The sequence below is a fragment of the Carlito syrichta genome, unplaced genomic scaffold (genome assembly GCF_000164805.1).
Source record: "Carlito syrichta isolate Samal-C Ts95f unplaced genomic scaffold, Tarsius_syrichta-2.0.1 Scaffold30121, whole genome shotgun sequence".
In the NCBI taxonomy this organism is placed as follows: Eukaryota; Metazoa; Chordata; class Mammalia; order Primates; family Tarsiidae; genus Carlito; species Carlito syrichta.
Genome location: NW_006974217.1, coordinates 8,683 through 19,883, shown reverse-complemented (window position 1 = coordinate 19,883; position 11,201 = coordinate 8,683). Strand labels below are relative to the sequence as shown.

The window sequence follows — 11,201 nt, the reverse complement described above, 5'->3', positions numbered from 1 at the left end:
CATTAGAAAAATGAGAATTTAAACCACAAAGAGATTTGTACCTGCCCTCCCCTCCTTTTTCCGTCCCTCCTCATCGGTACCATTCTAGCTGCACAGTGCTCACTCTATACTCTAGGTTTCGGCTGAGTTAGCATTGCCATTGTCTTCTGTCAGCCACAATCATGATTATCCACCAGGACCTCATCAGTCACTCTAAGATGTTCTCTGATGTTTACAAGATTGCAGATGGGCTCTGCCTGGAAGTTGAAGGGAAGAGGGTCAGTTAGACAGTGGGTAATATTGATGACTTGCTCATTGATGGAAATGCCTCCACTGAAGACCCTCAGAATTGAGGACCAGACATCAAAAGCATAGCAATCACTAGTGTGAATCATTGTCATAAACCATCACTTTCAGGAAACCAACTTTTCATCAGAAACTAGCAAGAAATACATCAAAGATTACATAAAATCAATTAAAGGTAAACTTAAAGAGCAGAGATTAGAAAGAGTAAAACCTTTTATTGAAAGGGCTGCAGATAAAAAAATCAAACACATTCTTGTTTATTTAAAAAACCACCAGTTCTTTCCTGGTGAAAACATAAATCCATATAATATGGTTGTTCTATTGGACAACTGTGAAGATGGTGTGATCCCTATATGATTTTCTTTAAGAATGGTTTAGAAAGGGAAAAATGTTAACAAATTTGGAAATTACATTTGATCTGTCATCTGTCATCATTACTGGCTGCTGCTTGTCATTCATACAACATCAGGACTTAAGACAAATGGGACTGATGTTATCTTCGGCTCTTCATTTATTTTGACGGTGATGTATTTGGAGTGGAGGCATTGCTTTTAAGGAGGAAAAAAGTCATGTAGGTTGTCTAAAAATAAAATCATTTAAACTAATAAAAAAAAACTCCACAAAGAAATACCACCACACATCTGTTAGAATGACGAAATAAATAAATAAAGCAAAAAATAGAGCAAAACAAAAGTTTAAATAGTCCTGGAGAGGATTAGAAGCATGAGGAAACTTCCTGCATTATTGATGATGGGAATGTAAAATGAGTAAGTCATCATGAAAAATAGTTTGTCAGTTTCTTATAAAGTTAAATATTCTCTAAGTTTATGACGTGGAAATTATTAACCTAAGTGAATTAAAATTTACATTTACACAAAAGCATGTGTGCAGCTTCATTCATAATCCTCACAAACTAGAAACAATTCATATGTTCATCAAAAGTAAATGAATAAATGAAACATACTTCCATTCAATGAATATTTTCAAATAATCAAAAGAAATGAACTATTGATTTATAAAGAACATGGCTGAATCTTAAATGCATTATTTAACAAAAGAACACTCAAGAAATATACAATATTTGATTTTATTAATATACCATTTTGGGAAATGCGAGACTCTAGGTATATAGAAAACAGATCAGGTGTTGCTAATGATACTTTTGGGATGAAGTGTTGACTACCAAGAAGCTGAGCAAGGAAATTTTTAGAATAATAGAAATATTCTGTATGGCATTGTGATGGTGGATACATGACTGACCACGCATTTGTCAAAACTCATGGTAAGGTACACCACAAAGGTGGACTTTTAACATATACCTGTTTAAAAGTATATGATCAATCCATTTTTATTACAAATGTATAGTATAATCTCATGGAAGGGTATGTGGAAGAAAGGCACTGAGCAAATAACTCTGGAAAAGAGTGTCTTGTCTAAATATTGTAAGGCTAAATATAAAATAACTGTTTGCAAATGCTGTATTCTAGTGGGCAAATTTGTTTTTCACAAGGGTATGGTTTAGCGCTCTGGAAACCATTTGACATTCATAAAAGAGTTGAACAAGTAAATAAATTGTAGATTATGGGAGTCAGGTTTCCCACTGTCGAGAAAGAATTGACAAATAATCAAGTGAAAGGTTGTAATGAACCCTGTGGTGTTAAATCCAAGTTAGAGATATTACCATAAGCTCACATTTATTTTAACACATCTGTATATAGATATATACAGAAATAAATAAAGTCATGTACACACACATGGGCGAGTATACAGACAAATATTTTCTTTGAGAGGGACTAGAAACTGTTGTATGGTGATGAGCTCACTGAGCTCTCAGTTTCTAAATGCTTTCTTCTAAAAAAAAACAGACTTGGAAAAATGTCTGATTTGAAGGATGAGGCAGGGAAATATAAAATAAAGCTGGAGTATCTTGCTATCTTACAGAGTAAAAAAAGCAAAATATAGATGAGGAACTTAAAAAGGATAAAAGAGACCATCTGCAAAAACCACCAATTTCAAAGTTGAAACAATTTGTCAAAAAGAAACTCCAACACATATTAATTGCATTTTAACAAAATCATTAACTAAAAATTCCTTAATTAATACAAATATAAGTAAATAATTGAATAAATTCATAAAGAGATTGAGGAATCCCAAATAAAGTATGTTAAGAGAATAGGGAAATTAAAAAATCACCATTTAAGCAAAACAGTGAAAATTGTTTATGAATGCTAAAATCTGTTACTAAAATTAGTTGCTGAAATCCAAAGTATCTGTCCCAAGACACTTATTAATTAATGTGTGATTTTAGCTTATATCCACGGTCTCTTAATACTGCTCCCTTTGGGAAGTGAATCTTAATTCCTTGTCATTTAACATCAATAGTACTTGGTAAATAACTTCTAACGAACAGAGCATGGAATGAGAAAATAGAATCTTTAAAGAGAAAATATTCATCAGACATTACTTTAGCCATCCAGACAAAGTAAATATCATCAGTAATAAGTCATGTTGATATCCCTATCCCATGACATGATGCAATGAAGAGGGCACACCAGTTTTGTGGTATTCCCCCCCAAATTGTGACCTCAATCTCATTATTAGCATGACTATAGTAACCATAACTCTTCAAAAAGGAGCTTAACTTAGCAAAAAAACCAAAGAATGACTACCAAACTTCACAGATTGGAGGAGGCTAAGAAAATTAAAAGACTAAATGCAACTTGATATCCTGGATTAGATCCAGAACAGAAAAGGAATATTAGTGGAAAAAAATAGTGGCATTCCAGCAAAGTGTCTAGTTTAGTCAGTAATATTGAAACAGTGTTAACTTGCTGGCTTCGATAAATTAACATTGTTATAGAAGAACTTTCTGTACTGGGTTTTAACTCTTGTGTAAATTTAAAATCTTTTCAAAATTAAACTACAAAAAAAAAAAAGTCAACCACTCCTAGTCAACCCAGTACTGAAAGTCCTAGCCAGAGAAAATAAATAAATGAATAAAAAGTATCCAAATTGAAAGAGAAGACATCAAACTATCTCTCTTTGGTAATAATATGATTGCATATCTAGAAAATCCTAATGACTCCTCCAAATGAATCCTGGACTTGATAAATGAATTCAGTAAAGTCTCAAGTTACAAAGTACAAATCAGTAACACTGTCATAAACCAATAACAAACAAGTTGAGAATCAAATCAAGAACTAAATAACATTTACAATACCTGCCAAAAAATAAAAGCACCTATGTATATATTTAACCACAGGGGTAAAAAGATCACAACAAGGAAAACTAAAAAACACTGATGAAATAAATTGTAGAGAACACAAACAAATAAAAAAAATTCTATGCTCATGGATTGGAGGAATCAATATTGTTAAAATAACCATATTACTCAAAGTAATTTGCAGATTTAACACAATCTCTATCAAATGACCAATATTCTAATCAAATGATTAGAATAATGCAATCCTAAAATTCATATCAAACAAAATAAGAGCCAGCATAGTTAAAGCAATCCCAGGCCGGGCTCTGTGACTCAGCCTGTAATCCCAGCATTTTGGGAGGCCGAGATGAGAGGATTGCCTGAGCCCAGGAATTCAAGACCAGCCTGGGCAACTCGGTGAGACTCGTCTCTGCGATAAATAAATAATAAGTCGGACGTGGTAGCACACACCTGTAGTTCTAGCTACTTGGAAGCCTGAGGTAGAAGGATTGCCTAAGCCCAGCAGTTCAAGACCGTGGAGGCTGTGTGTGAGACACCAACTCAAAAAGAAAAGAAAAAAGCAATCCTAAACAAAAAGAACAAAGTTGTCACATCACCCAACTTCAAATTATCCTACAAAACTATAGTAACCCAAACAGCATGGTACTGGTACATGAGCAGAAAATAGACTAGTGGAACAAAATAGAGAATACAGAAATAAAACCAAATACCTTCAACCAATTGATTTTTGAAAAAGCAAACAAAAACATACAATAGAAAAGGACACTTTATTTAGCAAATGGTTCTGGGAAAATCAGATAGCTACTTGAAGAATAATGAAACTTGATTCCTACCTCTCACTATGCACAAGAGCTCTTCTGTCTTCTCAATAAATCCTGCTTTCAAAAAAAAAAGGACTAAAAACTTAAATGTCAAGCCTGAAACCATAAAAATTGTGAAAGAAAAGCTAGTAAAAACTCTTCTAGACATAGGCCTAGGCAAATAATATATGGCAAAGACCCCAAAAGCAAAAACAAAAATAAACTCATGAGATTTTATTAAATAAAAAAACATATTCACTGTCACCAAGGTTGATATACAAAAAAGGCACCTGCACTTGATGTTCACCACAGCACAATTCACAATTGCAAAAATGTAGAATCAACCTAAATGCTCATCAACTTATCAGTAGATAATGAAAAGGTGATAATAAAAGAATAATATTAAGCAATAAAAAAGAATGAAAAAATGTATTTTACAGCAACTTGGATGAAATTGGAGACCATCATCCTAAGTGAAGTAATGCAGAAATAGAAAACCAAATGTCTCATGTTCTCACTTACTAGTGGAGTTTTTGTTTTAAAGCATACTAACAATATATTTCATCATAACTTTAAATATCAGCTTTATTATGATATAAATTACATAAATATTATTTTTTTAATTTACGACCCAGTGATACATATTGTGTGAATACTGTGACTCCCTCGGCTATGCTGCTCTTCTGAAAACTATATTCGGCCTTAGCTGCATGACAGCATATCAAAATTTTAGGGATAGTTTTAAAAACACATTGTCAATATCACTTACTGTAACTTTAAACATCAACTTTATTGAGATATAAATTACATAAAATAAAATGTAACCATTTTAGATGTACTAATTAATCAATTTTGACAAATGAACTTATCCATTTAATCACTCTTTCAATATAGATATAGAATACTTCTATAACAGGAGCTCCTATTAATCCTAGATGATATCTTTTTCCATAGAAGGCTATTTTATCTACATTGAAAATATGTTGTTTATTACAGCTACCTTCATCAATTGTCTTAGCTAGATCTTCTAAATAACACAAAATATTTATTGGTCAAGGTCAACATCTTTTATGGGCTCATTTTGTGGTGCCTGAAAACAAATGAAATGGTAACATCAAAGATCACATAATAGATGCAGCAATTATGAAAAAGTTTAAAATACTGTAATAATTATCGAAACATTATACAAAATAGACACATGCTATTAGAGAAAAGGCACCAATAAATTTTCTCAATGTAGGATTGCCATAGATATACAATTTATAAAAAATGCAATATCATTAAACTGAAATAAATAAATAAATCACAATATAATGAGGTATGCCTGTACTCTAGCACCATAATGGTAGTAAGGAAAAATTTCAAATTTCAAGTATAAAGATTAAAACTGAAAATTATCAAAAATAACTATAGCTAAAATAAGTGTTAAGTAATACAAAAGGATAGTAAAAAGTCTAGAGTATTTGCCTGTGACCAAAGTTAGTTGTTATCATCTTAAAATAGTCTGATATAGCCACTAGATATTTTATGTAAGCCTTTAGGTAATCACAAAGCAAAATATTACAGTGCATATACAAACAAGAAAGATAAAGAATCCACAACTTTGCATGACAGAAACTCCTCAAACAGCACAGGTAAACAACAAGAAGAAAATAAGGGGGGAAAGGAGCTACAAAACAACCAAAAAACAATTAATACAACGGCAGGTTGAGTACATACCTATCAATAATAGCCTTGAATATAAATGGATTAATTTATTCAATCAAATAGCATAGAGCAGCTAAAGGAATGAAAAAGAAATCCAACTATATGCTGCTTACAAGAGACTCAGTTTACCTTTAACAACAAACACAGACTGAATATGAAGGGATGGAAGAAGATATTTCATGCAAATAGCAACCAAAAGATAACAGGAATGACTATACTTACATAAAGTAGAAAAATAAACTTCAAGTCAAGAACTGTTACAAGAGACAAAGAGGGTCATTATTAAATAATAAAGGGGTCAACTAATCAAGAGGACATAACAATTTCAAATATATATGCATCAACCTTGGAGCACCTAAATATATAAATTAAATATGAATAGACATAAAGAAATAGGAATACAATAATGGTAGAGACTTTAATATCTCGTTTTCAACAATGGATAGGTCAACCAGACAGAAAAGTAACAAGGAAATACTGGACTTGAACTGCACTTTAGATCTAATATGTATATATAGATATATAGATATAGGTATAGATACCCATCCAACCATAGCAGAATGTACATTTTTCCTAGTGTACATAGTACATTTTCCAGGATTGTCCATGTGTTATGTTACAAAACAAGTCTTAACAAATTCAAGAAGATTGAAATTATATCTACTACTGTTTCTAACCACATCAATATGAAACTAGAAATTGATAATGAGAGGAATCTTGAAAAATTCATAAATATGTGGATGACAAATTACATGCTCCTAAACAAGCAATGGGTAAAAAAAAAATGTGTTCCTTTCCTCATGTTCACTTGTAAGAGAGAGCTAAACCAAGGATCTGCAAAGGCATGGAGAATGATATAATGCAGCATTCCTCAACCTTTTTGGCATCAGGGACCAGTCTTGTGGAAGACAAATTTTTCCACAGGGTGGGGTGTGGGCAAGTGCAGTCAAACCTCACTGCTAATGTTAGTCTGTATTTGCAGACACTCCCATGCTAGCATCACAGTCTGAGCTCCACCTCAGATCATCAGGCATTAGATTCTCATAAGAAGTACAGAACCTAAATCCCTCACATATGCAGTTCGCAACTAAGTTTACACTTCTATGAGAATCTAATGCTATCGCTTGTTGGACTGGAGGCGGTAATGTGAGTGATGGGGAGTGACTTTAAATACAGATGGAGCTTCAGTCACTTGCCCACCACTCACCTCCTGCTGTACAGCCTGGTTCCTGACATGCCATGGACCAGTACTGGTCCATGGCCCAGGGGTTGGGAACCCCTGCTATAATGGACATTGGAGATTCAGCGGTGGGGAGAGGAAAAGGGATAGAGGAATAAAAAATCACCTCTCAGGTACAGTGTGCAGAGGTGGGGGTGGTGAGTGCACTTCAAACCCGGATTTCTTCACCTCTACAAAATACAGCCATGTAACCAAACATTAGTTGTACCTCCTAAAGCTACTGATAAAGAAAAATAAAATAATTATCGATACAAAAAATATTGAGGTGGGCGAGAATGGAAGCACAACATAACAAAATCTATGAAAATCATCAAAATCAGTTCAGAGGGGAAAGTTTAGCACAACAAATGCTTAAATTAAAAGAGAAATATATATCAAATAAGTAGCTTGATGTTATAACACAAGGAACTGTACAAAGACCAAACTTAACTCTAAGGTAGCTGAAGGAAAAAATAATAAAAATCAGAACATAAATGAATCAAATAGTGAACAGAAAAGCATAGCAAACTTCAATAAAACTCAGAGTTTTTAAAAAAATAAACAACAATAATCTCAAGCTCCTAGCTAGATAACTAAGAAAAAGACAGAAGAAGTCGGGCTCGGTGGCTCAACCTGTAATCCCACGCTTTGGGAGGCTAAAATGAGTGGATTGCCTGAGCCGGTGTGTTCAAGACCCACCTAGGCAACTTGATGAGACCTCATCTCTATAATAAATTAAAAAATCAGCCAGGTTTGGTAGCACGTGCCTGTAATTCCGGCTACTCAGAAGGCTGAGGCGGAATGATCGCTGGCACCCAGCAGGCTGAGCCTGCAGTGGCTGAGAGTGGCCACTGCACTCCAGTCTGGGTGACAGAGTGAGACTCCAACTCAAAAAAAAAAAGAAAAAGAAAGAAAAAGACAGAAGACTCAAAAAGATTAGAAATAAAAGTGGACACATTATAGCTGATGCCTCAGAATTAAAAAAATACTACACAGGAGTATCATGAGCAATTAAATATCCCCAAAATTGATTAACATAGATGAAATGGATAAATTTCTAGTAAAATATAACCTACCCAGTCTGAATCTGGAAGAAACAGAAAGAATAACAATAAATAAATTGAATAAGTAATTTAAACTTTCCAACAAATGAAAACTCAGGACCAGAAGACTTCACAGCTGAATTCTGCATTACGTTTGAAGAATTATTCTTTCAACTTCCTAACTCTTCTAAAAATATGTCTTAAACTTCTTAACTCTTTTAAAAAATAGATCTAGAGGGAGTACTTCCATATGTATTTTACAATGCCAAAATCACCTTGATATTTAAGCCAGACAAAGACACTGCATGAAAAGAAAAGTACAGGACAATATGTCTGGTAAACATTAATACAAAAATCCTCAATAAAATATTAGCAAACTCAATTCAAAAACATTTCAAAAAAGATTATATATCATAACCAAATATGATTTATTCTTACCTATGGAAATCAAACAATGTGATACATCACCATAAGAGAACAAAAGATTAAAAACTACATGATAGTTCAGTTGGCACAGAGAAAGCATTTGAAATGGTTTCACATCCTTTCTTAATAGAAACTCTTAATTTAGCTTTTCTACTAAGATCTAGTTATATAGGGATGCCCAGTCTCACCACTTCTAGTCAGCATAGTATTAGAAATACTAGCAAAAGCAATCAGACAAGAAAAATGAATAAAAGGCATCCACATTGGAAATGAAGAAGTAGAACTAGTTCTATTTGTACATATAATAATTTTATATGTAGAAAAACATAAAGATTCTCTTAAAAATATTAGAACTAATAATGAATTCACTAAAGTTGCAGGATACAAAACCGCATACAAAAAATCAATGGCAATTGTATACACAAATAACATTTAAGCTATAAAATAAATTTTAAAAATTCATTTACAATATCATCTCAGGTCAAACACGGAAGCTTGTCTGTAATCTCAGAACTTTGTAAGTTCAAGGCAGGAGTATCACTTGAGGCCAGGGATTTGAGACTAGCTTGGGCAACATAGTGAAATCTTGTCTCTACAAAAAATACAAAAATTAGTTGGGCATTGTAGTGCACGCCTGTGGTCCAACTTGATGATTAAGGCTCAGGAGGATCTCTTGAGTCCAGAAGTTTCAGGCTGCAGTGAGCTATGATCATGTCTCTGCCCTCCACCCCAAGTGTTAGGGTGAGATTCTGTCTCAACCAAAACAAAAACAAAACCTGAAATTAAATTTGATCAAAGTAAAAGATGTATACACTGAAGATTATTAAACGTTGATGAAAGAAATTGAAGAAGACACAGACAAAAGAAAAACTATGCTGGGCTTGTGCTTTGAATTGCAAGCATGAGTAGTAGGAATTAATATTGTTAAAATGTCCATACTCCCCAAATAAATACACATATTTAGCAATTCTTATTACAATTCCAATGACATTTTACACAAAAATAGAAAAACAATCCTGAAATCTTATGGAATTAAATAAAAAACCCTAACTAGAAAAGCAATACTGAAAAAGAAAAACAAAGTTGGAGAGATCACACTTCCTGATTCAAAATTATATTACAATGCTATAGTAATTAAACATTATGCGACTGGCGTAAAAACAGAAACATAGACAGGTGGAACAAAATAGGCAGGCTAGAAATAAATGCAAACATCTACAGACAGAGAATTTTGGATGAGGACGCCAAAAGAACATAATGGGAAAATGATAATCTCTTCACTAAATGGTACTGGGAAAACTGGATTTCCACACGCAAAAGAAGGAAACTGGACGTTTATCTTATACACACACACAAATCAACTGAAAATGGATAAAAGATATATATAGTTCCTAAAAACATAAAACTCAAAGGGATCACAGGGGGAAGGCATAAATAAGTAATGGGACTACATCAAACAAAAAAGCTTCTGCACAGCAAAAGAAGCAATCAAGAAAATTAAAAGGCAAACTAAGAAATGGAAAAAATATTTGCAAATCACATTATTTGATAAGGTGTTAATATTCAAGATGTATAAGGAACTCTTGCAACTCAATAGCAGATAAATAACTCAACTTAAAAATGGGCAAAAGACCTGAACAGACATTTCTTTAAATAATGAATAATAAACAATAGCCAAGATATGGAAACAACAAAAATGTTGATCGACAGACAAATAGATTTTAAAATATGATATACATATGATGTAATAAAATTCAGTCTAAAAAGGGGGATCCTCCCATTTGCCGTGATCTAGATGGACCTGAATGACTTTATGTTAAGTAAACTAAAACAGATACAGAAAGAAAAAATGTCGCATAATTTCACTTGTATGTGATTTTTTAAAAAAATAGCTTAAGTGCACAGAGACACAGAATGAAACAGCGGTTGCTCCTGGGGAGATGGTGGGGAGCAGAATGGGATATGTAGAGAAAAGGAGACAAATTAATAGCGATATGGGATGAGTAAGTCAATAAACAAGTTAATAGAGATTCAAATTATAACATGCACACCAAAGGTAACAGAATTTTATTGTATTAGGGATTTTTGTTTAATCAATACATTTTAGCTGCTCTTGTCATACATCCAAAGTAATTAATTGAGATGATAATTATATTAGTCTATTTCACCATAGTAATTGTTGTACTATATATAATATACGTATATATATATATATATATATATATATATCCTATAACATCCTACTGTAAACTTCAACTGTAAACAAAATTTATTTTTAAAAAAGAAAATTTTTATCAGTTGAAAAAATACCAAGCCGGGCTCGGTGGCTCAACCTGTAATCCTGCGCCTTTGGGAGACTGAGGTGAGTGAATTGCCTGAGCCCGCGGGTTCGAGACCCGCCTGGGCAGCGAGACCTCATCTCTACAATAAATCAAAAAATCAGCCGGGCGTGGTAGTGCGCGCCTGTAATTCCGGCTACTCGGAAGGCTGAGGCGGAA

General features: G+C 33.3%; 1 pseudogene; it reads left to right on the top strand.

The window, feature by feature from the left end:
- Positions 1 to 161: 161 nt before the first annotated feature.
- LOC103271656 lies at positions 162 to 680 on the top strand (annotated as a pseudogene).
- The last annotated feature ends 10,521 nt before the right edge of the window (positions 681 to 11,201 follow it).